Source organism: Miniopterus schreibersii, assembly GCF_964146895.1.
Source record: "Miniopterus schreibersii genome assembly, chromosome: 7".
Taxonomy (NCBI): domain Eukaryota; kingdom Metazoa; phylum Chordata; class Mammalia; order Chiroptera; family Miniopteridae; genus Miniopterus; species Miniopterus schreibersii.
The window spans coordinates 52,283,871-52,297,551 of record NC_138108.1 but is presented as its reverse complement, the minus strand read 5'-3'; the positions used below and the strand labels follow the sequence as shown (position 1 = coordinate 52,297,551).

At 39.5% G+C, this 13,681-nt stretch overlaps 1 protein-coding gene across 3 annotated transcripts in view; it reads right to left on the bottom strand.

The window, feature by feature from the left end:
• ACVR1 (activin A receptor type 1) overlaps positions 1-13,681 on the bottom strand; it is a 122,682-nt gene that overhangs the window by 60,403 nt on the left and 48,598 nt on the right. For 2 of the 3 annotated variants that reach the window (XM_081142439.1, XM_081142440.1), the window contains exon 2: positions 12,807-13,108. The gene's annotated coding sequence lies outside the window, so the exon portion shown is untranslated. The remainder of the gene's footprint in view (positions 1-12,806; positions 13,109-13,681) is intronic. The other variant, XM_081142441.1, reaches the window with a different exon arrangement.

The following is a 13,681-nucleotide window of genomic DNA, read 5'->3' as shown; positions in this document are numbered from 1 at the left end:
CAATGAGAGAGACATCAATTGGCGGCTTCCTGCATGTCCCCAACTGGGGATTGAGCCCGAAACCTGGGCGTGTGCCCCGACTGGGAATCGAACTGGGGACCTCTTGGTTCATGAATTGATGCTTAACCACTGAGTGATACTGGCCAGGCAAAATACTGTATTTCTTTTAAAATAATAAGCATGCTACCTTATTTTTTATAAATTAAAAAAAACAAACACTATATTCCCCCCCAAAAAAATACAGTGAGAAAAGTGGCACTGCTCTGCATTTTTGCAAGTCTCTGTAATGCTTGGCTTAGTAGAAAACAACTGGACTCCCATATATGATTCTACATTCAATCTATTATAACATATTATATCGGCTGAAGTGCATATAGCAAATCCATTCCTGAATATATATGTCACTGGAAGAAGGAGGACCTCATGGAACCCCTGAGAAAGCTGTGGAAACTCCACTTGGACTACACTTTGAGAACCATGGCCTTATTCCTTATATGATCAGTCTTTCTACCATACAGACAACCAGATGGTACCAGCTATTTAAAGCTGAGCATTTACCCACTACCTGACAAAAATGCTACTGTTCCACAGGTTTAGAAATCTCATTAGCCTCTCTAACATCAAGGAAGTCAACAAAATCTATGGTTAAGGAAGAAGGCATTAGATTTTTTTAATGTAGGAATAATAGTTTATGTACACAACTAAGTATTTTTTAAATGAGACATAAACCTGTGATGCTCTAATGTCTAACTGCTAATGTCATGTAGGTTCAACTAAATCCTTATGTAGTGTTCTAAGGCCCAAATCCCTAACTGAAAAATCACAGGCTACTGGGGATTACAGAATATTATCTGAAGGGTTCGGAGCATGAATTTTTGCCTGCCGTATACACTGCCTCCTTTCTGTTCTTGGATAAGGTCTGTATCCCTAGTAACTGATCTTAATACTTCAGACATAAGGACCTCCCATCTCAACTAAGGTACTCTAAGTCAGTACCGTCTCTTACAAGGTCTCAACACTACAATCTTGGGAGACAGAGTATTCCCATGATATTCTACTAAAAACAGGCATACCACCAGGGCAGAAAAGAACCGCTTTCCAAATCCCATGGTACTTTTCAAACTCCATTTATAGATCAGACTGATATCCAGTTAAGGAGTGAGCGTTTAGCTCAATTTCTAACATGTGTGGGCTTGAGACCAAGTTTGGCACTTCTTTTGCTCATCACAATTTTACAGCTGGATAAAGCCACAGATACACTGCAATACATTTACCCCCCCCCCCCGCCCCCTCAAAGATCACAACACATTTTGATATTGGTCAGAAAATAACCCAGCATATAATGCACTTCCACACTCAACTTTTAGAACTCATATTAAGCAATCTAGCTGATTATCTACTGCAAGAATAAAGGCTATATCTAAAACTTAGACTTACGAACAGCATACAATTTGTTATCCATAATACTGAAGATGAAGGGAAAGTTTTAAGATGAACCCTGTGATTTTTTTTCCTATCATAAAATTTTACAAAATGTTCATTTGTCAGAGCTGTTGACCTAAACTCATTTGGTTTGTCCATTTGGTCAACATATAATTTACTTAGTACCTACTTGTCCAATAGGGACTTTCTTGATACTCTTCTCAATTCAACATCTAACTGTCTCCAAGTTAGAAAGAATCTTGAAAGAGGTTGTACATTCACTCATCCACATTTTGAATAACACCATCCAGGTGAAGTCACTCACTCACCACTGATGGGTGCTCTCATTACTCTTCCCTGACAGGTTTTTCTTTATATCTCTTTATATAGTCTATGCTATGCTTTCAATAAGGAAAAACACCTCATTCTCTTTAATGTAAATGGTAGAGGCAAAGCACGAAAGGAACGAGAGTAATTCTGCTTTCTCTTACTTATCTGTCAAAATTACATCATTATCACCATAATAGTACCAGGCACTACGCTTAGGGATCATGTGTATTATCTCATTAAATCTCTCCCCAAAACACTCTAAAATAAATACTCATATTCACCCCATTATACACATAAGAAAATCTGTAAAATTTTCATGGGATAGAATTTTCAGTGGGTGGGTAGAAGCCATCAGAGTTCAGGTCTTAACCAACCACCACTCTCATAACCTTCATTAAACTACTCAGCCACAGTTCAGCTGCTTTTGTCATCCTCAACACTTTATCCGACTCCAACACATTCTGCACTTTAACCACCTTGATTTTCATCTTAGAAAACACTCTTTACTCTTGGTTATTCAGGCCACTTTTCAATCATGACCTCTTTCTATTTCTCTAAATTCAAAACTAATTTCAAATACTCTGTAATCTCAGATTTTTCCCCCCTGCCCTGAAAAAAAAGATCCTGATGTGGAGAAAAAATAAGCCACCTTGACAATACATCAAGTGATTTCTATCTCACATCCCTCACCCCCCCTTTTCAATTTTCTTGTAACTCACGTCTCAAAATAAAAACAGAAATTAGCGTAAGTCAGGCACATTTTGGAACAAAGTTAGACCCAGTAAGACAAATTCTAGATATGACACTCTGAGGGAAGGCATACTTACAACAACCACCTCCAAGTGGGACAAAAATCAGCCATCATGTGAGACCAGTTACGCCTCTTCTATGCTTAAAAGGCAGAGAGAGCAAGGGCAGCTTGCTCCATGCTACCTGGGCCTTAACAGGGGTGAAAATGACATGGGCTGTCAGTTATAGCTGCAAAGAAAGGCTAAACCGAAGGCATCATACCATATAAGTTAAGTCAGGGTCTTTTCTCCAGTTCACAAATGACCTGTGAAATATTTTTAACACCACACTCTGTCTGAACTGGCAATGTGCGAGTTGCCAGGGCTTGGTTTTATATAGACTTCACTGCTGCTGGAGGGTTTCTGGTGGGTGTTACTTTCAGAATATTAGCATGTAATTTGATCTTTGCTGATAGATGAATACAAATAGCTTCTTGGACAAGTCCTATAGAACTGAAACCCAGCCCTTGGATCAGTTCATCCTGTAGTTAGAGGAAATAATTACATATTATTTCGGGGGGGGGGGGGGGGGGTTGACTGAAAGAGTTACACTACAAACATTCCAGCTGTGACACATGGACCCAAGAGGAGGAGAGACCAATTTCATCTGTTAAGGGTTGGGGGAAGATCAGGCTTAACTGAATGAAAGTAAGTGAAAATTTTAAGGTCGGCTACCGTGTAAGAACCAACGAATCCCCAGCAAAATTTACTTTGTCTACAGAAAGAAATTGGCTTTACTACAACACTACCAGATACATAGATAATAACTACGCTAAGCTTCTGAGATTCCGACGTTGTGGTCGCCCACTCCACGCCTTCCTGGTATCTCAAGGCTAGGTTTTACTTCCACAGACTTGCCTACATGGAAACTGTCCCTCATTTTCGACTTCACTCCCTCTGTATCAAATGGCCATGGCTCTCCTGCTTTGTTTCAACTGATAAGACTCCATCACCTCCCGGCTGTTGTGCTACATTCTCCCAGGCAGCTCACTCCTTTCCCTCCAGTTTACAAACTGGCTGGAACCATTTTTTTTTTTACCTACTGGTAGAAAAGAGCCTGTCATTCCCACCGTCGTCCCCCCCCACACCCCCCCACGCACACAACTCTTAGACATGTAACTGTAGAGTCCACTTAAAATCCCACTTCCTCCCCAAAGTCCTCAGTTAGAATATGTCTCAGCCCAGTATCTCATTTCTAACGATGTCTCAACTTTCCCTTTTAATCAAACAGTGCAGATCTTTCTATTCCTCCCATTACCAAACAAACGGTGTTTCAGGCACCTGCCGTTTGACACAACTGTCCCAGGTCTAAGGCTACTATGGTTAACCCATCACAATTTAAAGGAGGGTAAATATGAAAGGGATGTCAGTATCATGGAGGTATACTTCTCTTTTTCTCTCACTCTTCCCCCCAACCCCACTCTCTTTTTTTTAAATGGAAGACACTAGAGCATATTTCTGTGGAAGCGAGAAAAAGTAACCTTGGTACACCAGCCTCACCAGAGCCTTCCTTCTCATTCACACTCTACCTCCACATCGAGCCCATTCCTGCCTCAGGCCTCCCTACCCTGCCCCTGCATTCTATTACCCGCCATATGCCCTTCATAGCACTTAACTCTGTGTGAAACTTGTTTATTGGTTTGTTGATTTTCATGATGTTTCTCCTCTCCCACCCCAACTTCCTCCATGCACCAAAATATAAGCAGCATGGAAGTAAGAGCGCAGCCCAGCTCATGGCTAGATACCCAGGCCTGGTACACACTAGGCACTCGATGTAAATTAAAATGCATTTGTCATACCTTCTTAGTCTATGCTACACTTTGGTTTGGGGAGGAAGAAGAAAGTGAGGTTTAAGGAATTTTGTATGGCCTGGCAAGGAAATGACAGGGGGAGGGGTTGCTCTATCTCCTCAATTTAATATAGTAGCAACCAGGTATTTGAGATAAATTAAAAGATACCATTTGTAACTTGGATTTCAGTTTTCAAGGGTGTCATCCAAGAGAAGCAGCCAAACAAAAAGACGGCTGGCAGACTCCGGGTATACCAGACAACTAACTCCCTGGTGGACAATATCCCATTTGGAAAGGACTCCTTGGATCTCTAGTTGCAGACACCAGCTGATCCGCCCAGAGCCATCCCCAGTGACCTCTGAGACAGCTTCTGTAGCTTGAAAATATATCTCCTACTAGTCAGAAATTGACACATTATCTCCCCCCGCCCCCTGTCTTCTAACAGTTATTGACGTTATTTGGAAAGCCATGCTTCCATGCCTATTAATAACCTTCAGAAAGAACCCGGAGGAAGTGTCAAGAGAAAAATAGATCTGGCTGATGGCAGCCAAAGACTCAATCAGAGGCTACAATTAGCAATTAATACATTTGAAGAAAAAGAAAGTTGTAACATCTTCTATATCACAAGTTATTTGTTCAGGAAGCTTAAAACAAAATACTTAGCCCATGAATTCAAAGAATGCTGAGTCGAGAACACTAGTCTTTACAGAAAGGAACTCTCTTAAAGACCCTTTATCTATTTAAATAGAGCAGCACCAGCTACTAACTTTATCTGCACAGCCATAATGCCATGGAATTTTGCCTATCAAGCTACCATTAAACCTTTATAGTTATTTACACCTTTATAAAGTTTCTCCAGGTGACATCTTAAATAGCACCCAAATCAATCTACTCTAACATAATGGAATAACGAATGAATATTAATCTTTAAAAAGACTTTCCATAGTGGTCTTCCTCCTCTCCCCTCCCCCGTCTAGAATGTGATTAATGGAATTCTCTCACAACTTAGCTTGAAACATGCTTTTGCCAGTCTAGCAGCTAAAGCAGAATCAGATAATTGTGGTATGACTCAACAAACGCACAGCTGTTCATTTAAATATATCCATCAAAAGTATAAATACGATCGTGAGAAAGTAAAGGAGCCGTGTACACAGGGTCAGCGCACAGTTGAACGAGCTGGCAACGAAGTAACCACAACAGAAAACAAGGAGATGGGGAGATAAGGCAGGCAGTGGTCCTGCAGAGCCCGTAGAAAGAGACCAGGACACTGATGTGACCTAAAAACTACCTCCCGCCCCCCGCCCCCCCCAAACACTCATTACCTAAAGAGTAAAAGTAAAAAAGAAACTTACTCCACTAGGTAAGGAGAAAGAAACAAAATTCAGGATACAGATGATGCTTCCCAAGAGGCAGATATCCTAGAAGGTAGAACTGATGAATCCAATCTGTTTTTTAAAACAAAACTAAACAAAGACCCAGAGGCAGAGGACCTGGGATGAAGCCTAGGAATCCCCCAGGATTACAGCCCCTTAGTAATGCAGGTGATGCTGAGAATGCCCAGGGTGGCCTCACGCGTCCATTCTGCAGGATGGCAGTGCTGATAACCCCCTTCTTCCCCAGGGTTCTTTCCTGGCTGGGATTCAGAGGCTCCACTCTCTCTAGTGTCTACTTTTGGGGTTTGGATCTTCTCAGTGTCCTTGGATGGCAGTTTCCTCTTCTGCCACTCATGCCTTAAATCTTCTTCTCACTCAAGACGTTACCCAGTTTCTTAGCTCTGGGGCCACCACGCTGAGACCAAATAACCTGGTTAAGAATGAAATCATCCATCCATTATAATGTCCCTCCTCCCTGTCTAGTCCTTCCTTCCTTATTGCCTTCTTTCTCTACCACATACATATCCTTGTCTTTTCACTGTTTATAAAATTGATTTTTTTTTTAATTTTTATTCCAGATATTTCAAGCTACAGAGAAACAGAGAGAAAAGCATCATAAACCTTATTTTTGACATGTCAGTTTCAAAAATAAACAACATCTTACTACCCAGTTTCAAAAATGAGCAATCTCATTTCCTCTATTCTGCCCATTTTCTCCTGGGGTAGTTTAACAAGAATCCCAGGTGTCACATCATTTCACCCACAAAGTCTCTAACAAATAAGGATTTTTTCTACACATAAATATAAAACCAACATCTCACCTAACAAAATTAAAAGTATTCCCCCTCCAAATATCATCTAAAAGCTGATCAGTGTTTTAATTTGCCCAATTTTCAACACCTATAAACATCCCCCCCCAAAAAGAAACTGTGGGGAGAATGGGATAGCATACCAAAAAAATTGTTTTTATTGCTGTTCAGTTATCATAACTAGTGGTGCGGTGGTAGAACTGTGGCAGTATTGAGAATACCGTGTGTATCACATGGAAGAAAGCAAAAGAGTAACCACAACATATTCGAAGTCCATCATCCCCTGCTCTTCTGGGGAAGCAGACTTCTCTATGTTGAATAAAGGAGATACAGATGTAATACAGAAGAGGTTAAGTAAGGACCTTATAAACTGAATTGAATTGTAAGTATTAGTATGAATTCATGAAGTATTTTATGTGTATTTATCCTTTGTTATTAAAAAGGCCTATGTTCGGCAGGTGTGGCTCAGTGGTTGAGCGTCAACCCATAAACCAGGAGGTCATGGTTTAATTCCCAACAGGGCAAAGGCCCAGGTTGCGAGCTTGATCCCCAGTAGGGAGTGTGCAGGAGGCAGCCAGTAAATTATTCTTATCCTTGATGTTTCTCTCTCTCTCTCCCTCTCCCTTCCTTTCTCTGAAACCAATAAAAACATATTTAAATATTTAATTTTTTTATTTTTATTTTTAAAAGGCCCAGAAACAATGACCTACCCAGTAGCAGTGAACACTCCTGGTGCCCAGATTGTAGTGTTAAAATACCTTTTCCTACTAAAAGAAAGTGTTTTGAACTATGAGGTTGCAATCACCAAATCCAGCCAGTGGGAAATTAGAGATCAAATGACTGGGTTCTTCAACAGATAACTGTAAGGAAAGGAAGGGGGTGGAAGAGGAACTGAGGTTTAAGGGACTTAAGGACATAAAAAGATATGCAAGACTAAACTACAGCAGCTAGATATGCTCATAAGGGTGATGAAACCATAAAGAAAGGCAACAAGGCAATTACTATGGAAATCAGGAAAGTGGTTACTTCCACGGGGGAGAGGGGAACACGCCAATGGGCTAGGGAGGCCACTAAATGTTCTGTCTCTTGACCTGCCTGCTGATCACAAAAATATTCACCCTGTAATAATTTTACTAAGCTATGTATGCTTTGTGTGGATATCTGTATTTGTGTTTTATTTTACAATAAACATGTAAAAGAAAAAGAACAAAGTAGAATGTGTGTTGTTTAAAAAAGGTGCAGACTAGCGCGTGCACACACACACACACACAATGAGGAAGAAACAGCATTCCGTATCATGAATATATGCAAAAATTTGCCAGGTTTGTGTTACTAATAAGTTTATGTAATATCAAATTTTTTTTTAACCTTCAAACAGGAAAATTGTGGTTTTTTTCAAATTCCAAGTTTATTAAATTTTAATAAAGAAATAGGCATCAGTTATAATCAGAAGTCAAGTGTTAAAATAAACTTATCACAAAATCATGTGATGCCATGGTCCTCCTTCTCTCCTACTTCAATGATATAAGTTTCATGGGTCAAAGATATGGAAAGATTGTAGAGTCCAGAAAATGTTTCCCAAACACTGTGCACCATTATCACCAAATAAGAAAAAGTAACATCATAAAGATGTGAACCCTTCCAAGTATATCTATACATTTTACCCAATCCCAATAATATCAACAGGTTTTAAGGAGGAGGAAGTGGTGACTAAATATGATTATTTAAAGTTCATATAATTTTTAAAACCACACACAAAAATAAAACTTCTATAAAATGGAACAACCCCTATCAAAAAGAAAAAATCATACAGACCAAAATGTATTTGGGGATTTATAATACAAAAGAAATCACAGGAGAAAAGTTCAGTAAAGTCAGACTGACTATTCAGTAAAGTCAGAATGACTAGCCAATGACAGGCTGCTAATTTTCTGCTAAAATTCCCTCTTCGTTTTTTCTTGGGCCCATGCTGACTGGCAGAGCCTGCATCCCCCGCCTTCCCTGGCAGCCAGAAGTGCCCACATGACTTAAGTTCTCACCAATGGCAGTAGAAGTGATGTGCGCAACTTCTGATCACTTGACCTGGACTTTGTCCTCTGTCCTTCGCACTAAGGAAACCCAGATACGGTAGCAAGCCAGCTATGACCATGCAAATAACTACAGTGACAATTAAAGGGACCTGTGAATATGGGCTGTTCTGCTGGCCTGCTTTGCTCCCACTGGGACTAAGTGAGGAAAAATTCAACATCTATGTTCCTTGAACCATAGCATATTTCTGTCCCTTGGTTACAACAGCTCAGCCTTCCCCTAGTTCACAGAACACCTAGAGAAAAATTAAGTTGGATTCATACCTAACATTCCAGATGGATCAAAGATTTAAAACAAAAACAAAAACAAAAAAATCCACATGACACTACAAGGAACCATGAGGTAGGTTTTTAACTCTCGGAATGGGAAAGGTCTTTTAACTGTGAGACAAAATCCTGAAGAAACAAAAAGGTTGATTATAAAGTTAGCTCTATAAATCTTTTTGAACATCTTATTGACTACCTCTTCTACTAGAATGTAAGCTCTATGAAGCACAAACAGGGATCTGTTTCTTTTCTCCTGCAGAGCCTGCTGCCTAGAACAAGTGCCATGAGAGGCATCTGATAAATATCTGTTGAATGAATAAACTGATATATTTAAGGATACAAAATTTTAAATAATCTGCACAGCAAAATAATTTTTATACAAAGGACCAAATATAAATATCATATATCACAAGGAGAATAAAGGCGGGGGGGCACTAATTTTGTTAATGCATAGAAACTCCCATGAACTGATAATAAAAAGATCAAAAACCCTGTAGGAAAACAGACAAAGGACACAAACATAAAGGGAACAGAACAGTAAATATAGGGTGTCCCAAAAAAATATAGACACACACTTTGAATAATTATAAAAGCTGTAGTTATTAAAATTCATTTCATTTTCAAAATTGAGCTATCAGCTGTTAAAGTGTGTATACATTTTGGGGGGACACCCTGTACAAATCACCTTTAAACTTATGAAAAGATATTCTATGTCAACCAAATTAAGAAAAATACAAACTAATGCTACCTTAAACTGTCATGTTTCACCTATCCATTTGGCAAAGAAAAAACCTACCAGTTTGACAACCATACTGTGACTAGCACAGGTGTGAGGAAGCAGCGTTGTCATCCAATGCCGGTGAAATCTGAAACTCTGCAAGCTTGATGACTAGAGCAACTTGGCAATAAATTTCTACCAAAATCAAAATGTACATACCCTTTGACCCAGCAATTCCACTACTAGAAATAGACCCTACAGATATGCTCACGAACATGTTTGAAATGATATATGTACAAGGTTATTCCTACAGTCTTGTTAATGAAAATAAAACAGAAAATGATCTATACGGCCATCAATATAATACTGGTTAAATAAATCACAGTGCATCTACACAGGCATTCATTTAAAAAGAATGCAGTATTAATTAGGAAGAGCTTCCAAGAAATAGTATTTCAATGAAAAAAGGTACAAAACAGTGTATATCATTACTATTTGTGTGTGGAAGGAAGGAAGGAAGGAAGGAAGGAAGGAAGGAAGGAAGGAAGGAAGGAAGGAAGGAAGGGAAGGAAGGAAGGAAGGGAGGGAGGGAGGGAGGGAGGGAGGAGGGAGGGGAGGGGAGGAGGGAGGGAGGGGGAGGGGAGAGGGAGGGGAGGGGGAGAGAGAAAGAGAGAGAGAGAGAGAGAGAAAGGAAGAAAGAGAGAGAGAGAGAGAAGAGAGAGAGGAGAGAGAGAGAGAGAGAGAGAGAAAGAGAGAGAGAGAGAGAGAGAGAGAGAGAGAGAGAGAGAGAGAGAGAAGAGAGAAAGAGAGAAAGAGAGAAAGAGAGAAAGAGAGAAAGGAGAGAAAGAGAGAAGAGAGAAAGAGAGAAAGAGAGAAAGAGAGAAGAGAGAAAGAGAGAAAAGAGAAAGAGAGAAAGAGAGAAAGAGAGAAAGAGAGAAAGAGAGAAAGAGAGAAAGAGAGAAAGAGAGAAAGAGAGAAAAGAAAGAAAGAAAGAAAGAAAGAAAGAAAGAAAGAAAGAAGAAAGAAAGAAAGAAAGAAAGAAAGAAAGAAAGGAAGGAAGGAAGAAAGGAAGAAAGGAAGAAAGGAAGAAAGGAAGAAAGGAAGAAGAAAGAGTCTATTAGGCTACATGCTGGTATGTTACGTATGCCCTGAAATCTCTGGAAGAAGATGCAAGAAACTGGCAACAACAGTTGCCTCTAGGAAGGGTAACTGGGTACTTGGGAGATTTATTTTTTACTCTTTTGTTCCTTTCTAATCTTATAAATATTGATTGTATTATCTTCCTAAAAAATAAGTATTTTATAAAATAACAACACCACAAATATTCATTCCCAACTCCAGGTATCTGGAAACTTCTCTGGTGATTCCAACCACCAACTACCCTATGAAACTACTGAGCTGAACAATTTTTACCCTGTTTCATAATTAAAAATCACAGGGTTAGCAATTAACTACCACCACCATCTCCTCCCTTAAATAAGCATATATGCAAAATAAAGCCAGTTCTTAATTCCATCCCTGTTATACATTATTTCCTCTTAAAACTAATTCAACCTCATGCAACCTTAAATGGGCACAAAAATATCCCCCAATGCTCCAAAACCGACAACTATGCTAATATATTAATGTGGCCTAGTGCCAAAAAAGTTCCTTCCAGGCATCCCAAGATGAAAATTTGACATAAATGACACCTCAGCCACAGCCCAGGGCTGTGCATCATCTGCCTTAGAAAATAAAAACTCACATCCTTAATGACTAAAAGGCCAATGTCAGCAGTAATGACTTTTGTTTTTTCCTTAATGTGAAAGGTCTCCCCTATCCCTTTAAGCTATAGGCTAACCCTCACTTGAGAACTGGTTATTATTATGTTACAGCCACATAAAGAACACTAAGCAGCCATTACTTTGACTGAGATTCTGCTTAAAAGGGAAAATACCCACAATATATGAAGTAGAAGGAAAAAGGAAGTCATAAGAAAAAATGTATAGTCATGTTCCAGCAACTTTTAAACATAATTAATATGCATATTTTGTTTGTACAGGAAAAGATCAGTATATGAAAAAGTAAATGTTCAAAATCATTACCTATGGGCAAAAGAGAGGAAGGGAGAAAATTGTGTGTGTGTGAGAGTGTGTGTGTGTGTATGTACACACACACATACATACATATATACTTTATACTGTTTTGTACTATTTGAAATTAAATAATAAAAAGTAAACTTTTGTATAAAGAATAGTTTTTTTTAATAATGAATTAAATTTCCCTTAAAAAAAGAAAGCACCTGACAGCTACTAGAGACCTTCCCCAAAAGTGAAGACCCTAAGGAGGTACACAGACCTGACAGGCTTTAATCCTGATTTCCTTGCTTCTGTCTATACAATTTTAAAATCATATCTGAGCAATCCCAACATTTAACTCAGAGAGACACACTCCAACATTTAGCATTTAAGGCCTCCCCTCAGAAACATTTTACAGACTCTAGTCTAAAGCAGGTCTTTGTTTTACCTCCATAGCTTACCACAACCTGAACAGCACTTCATCTTGATGGCAAGACTTCTGTACATAGATTTCAAAGGACTCCATAGGAAGCATGAGATGAAAATGTAGTTCAGGAAAAGGCAAAAGTATGGAGACAGAAAAAGATCAGTAGTTGCCAGGGACTGGAGTGGGCAGTAAGAAATAGATGGAGCACAGAGGATTTTTGAGGCAGTGAAACTATTCTGTATGGTCTTATAATAGTGGATAAATGTCATTATACACTTGTCCAAACTCATAGAATGTACAAAACCAAGAGCAAACCCTAATATAAACTATGGGCTTTGGGTGATGATATGTCAATGCAGGTTCATCTGCTGTAATAAATGCACCACTCTGGTGGGGACATTAATAGTGGGAGAGGTGGTGCATGTGGAGGGACAGGGTATATAAGAACTTTTTGCTCAATTTTGCTGTGAACCTAAAACTACTCTAAAACATAAAGTCTATTTAAAAGGGGCGAGGGAAGTAGTGGCCCTATACGGTAAAAAGAATGGCAGAATCATTTTAGATGTAGGGAAATGTTGGTAGTATTTCAACAACTTGACCAAAGTTGAAGAATAACTGTGCAGCTCCATCGAAAAAACCCTACCTTCAAGGCACTGCAAGAGCTTAGGCTGAGTCCTAACTTTCTTATACTGGATTCATTATAAACCAACAAAATAATCATTGTGGCTAAGAAATTACCGTGTAGATCTGATCTCTGCCAAAGAGCATTAAAACAGGTGATTTGTTGAAATGGCTCAACTGCTGGTTCCAGCAATGCTGCTCTGAGGGCTCCTGGGGGAAAGCTGACTCAGCTACCTTAGAGCTGGTTCCGGGTCATATCCTCCTGCAGTCCTTCAAGCAGTGTGCTCTTGCTCAGAGCTTCGCTCATTAGTTCACCAGGCACATGGGGAGGGAGAGGTGCTCCTGGAACCTCCTGGAATAACGAGCAGTTCTCCAGTGGCTCCCGCTCTGGCAACGTGACGCTCACACGTGGCTCAGGGCTGCAGAGGGGAAGAAGAAAGAAAAAGCATCTAAGCAAAAAGAAAATTCTGCAGTTGTGAATGTACTGGCTAAAGGCAGCGCATACTTGACAAGCCTTTCAATTGGGACCACAAAACTAAAGCCGATTTATAAGTAAAGCAAGTATGGAAAGGGTTGAAAAACACTGGCATGCAGTATGTTGAGGTCATAGATCCATACTGGTCTTTAGTTTTCCAAATGACACAAAACCAAGTAAGACCTGCAGCTGTTAAATCTTAAGATCAAGTTCCTTTAAATCCCATATATCATTTACTCTTGCCCATTTTTAAAAAACCAAAAAAACCAATGGCTTTGTATATATTAATTGTTATATGTAGTTGATTTAAAAATACAAAGTTCAAGCAGTGTAAAGTAAGGAGTGCAAGTCTCTTCTAGACACCTGTCCACTCCAGAGGCGCCTCATGTACCAAAGTAACAATCTGGTTTTGGTCTTTTTTTGAGCACCAATCTCGGTTGCTGATAGATCTAGTTCAAAGACTCATAAAACAACGATGGGAAAAGGATCGCGCAGCGGAAGGGAAGGGGCTCTAGAT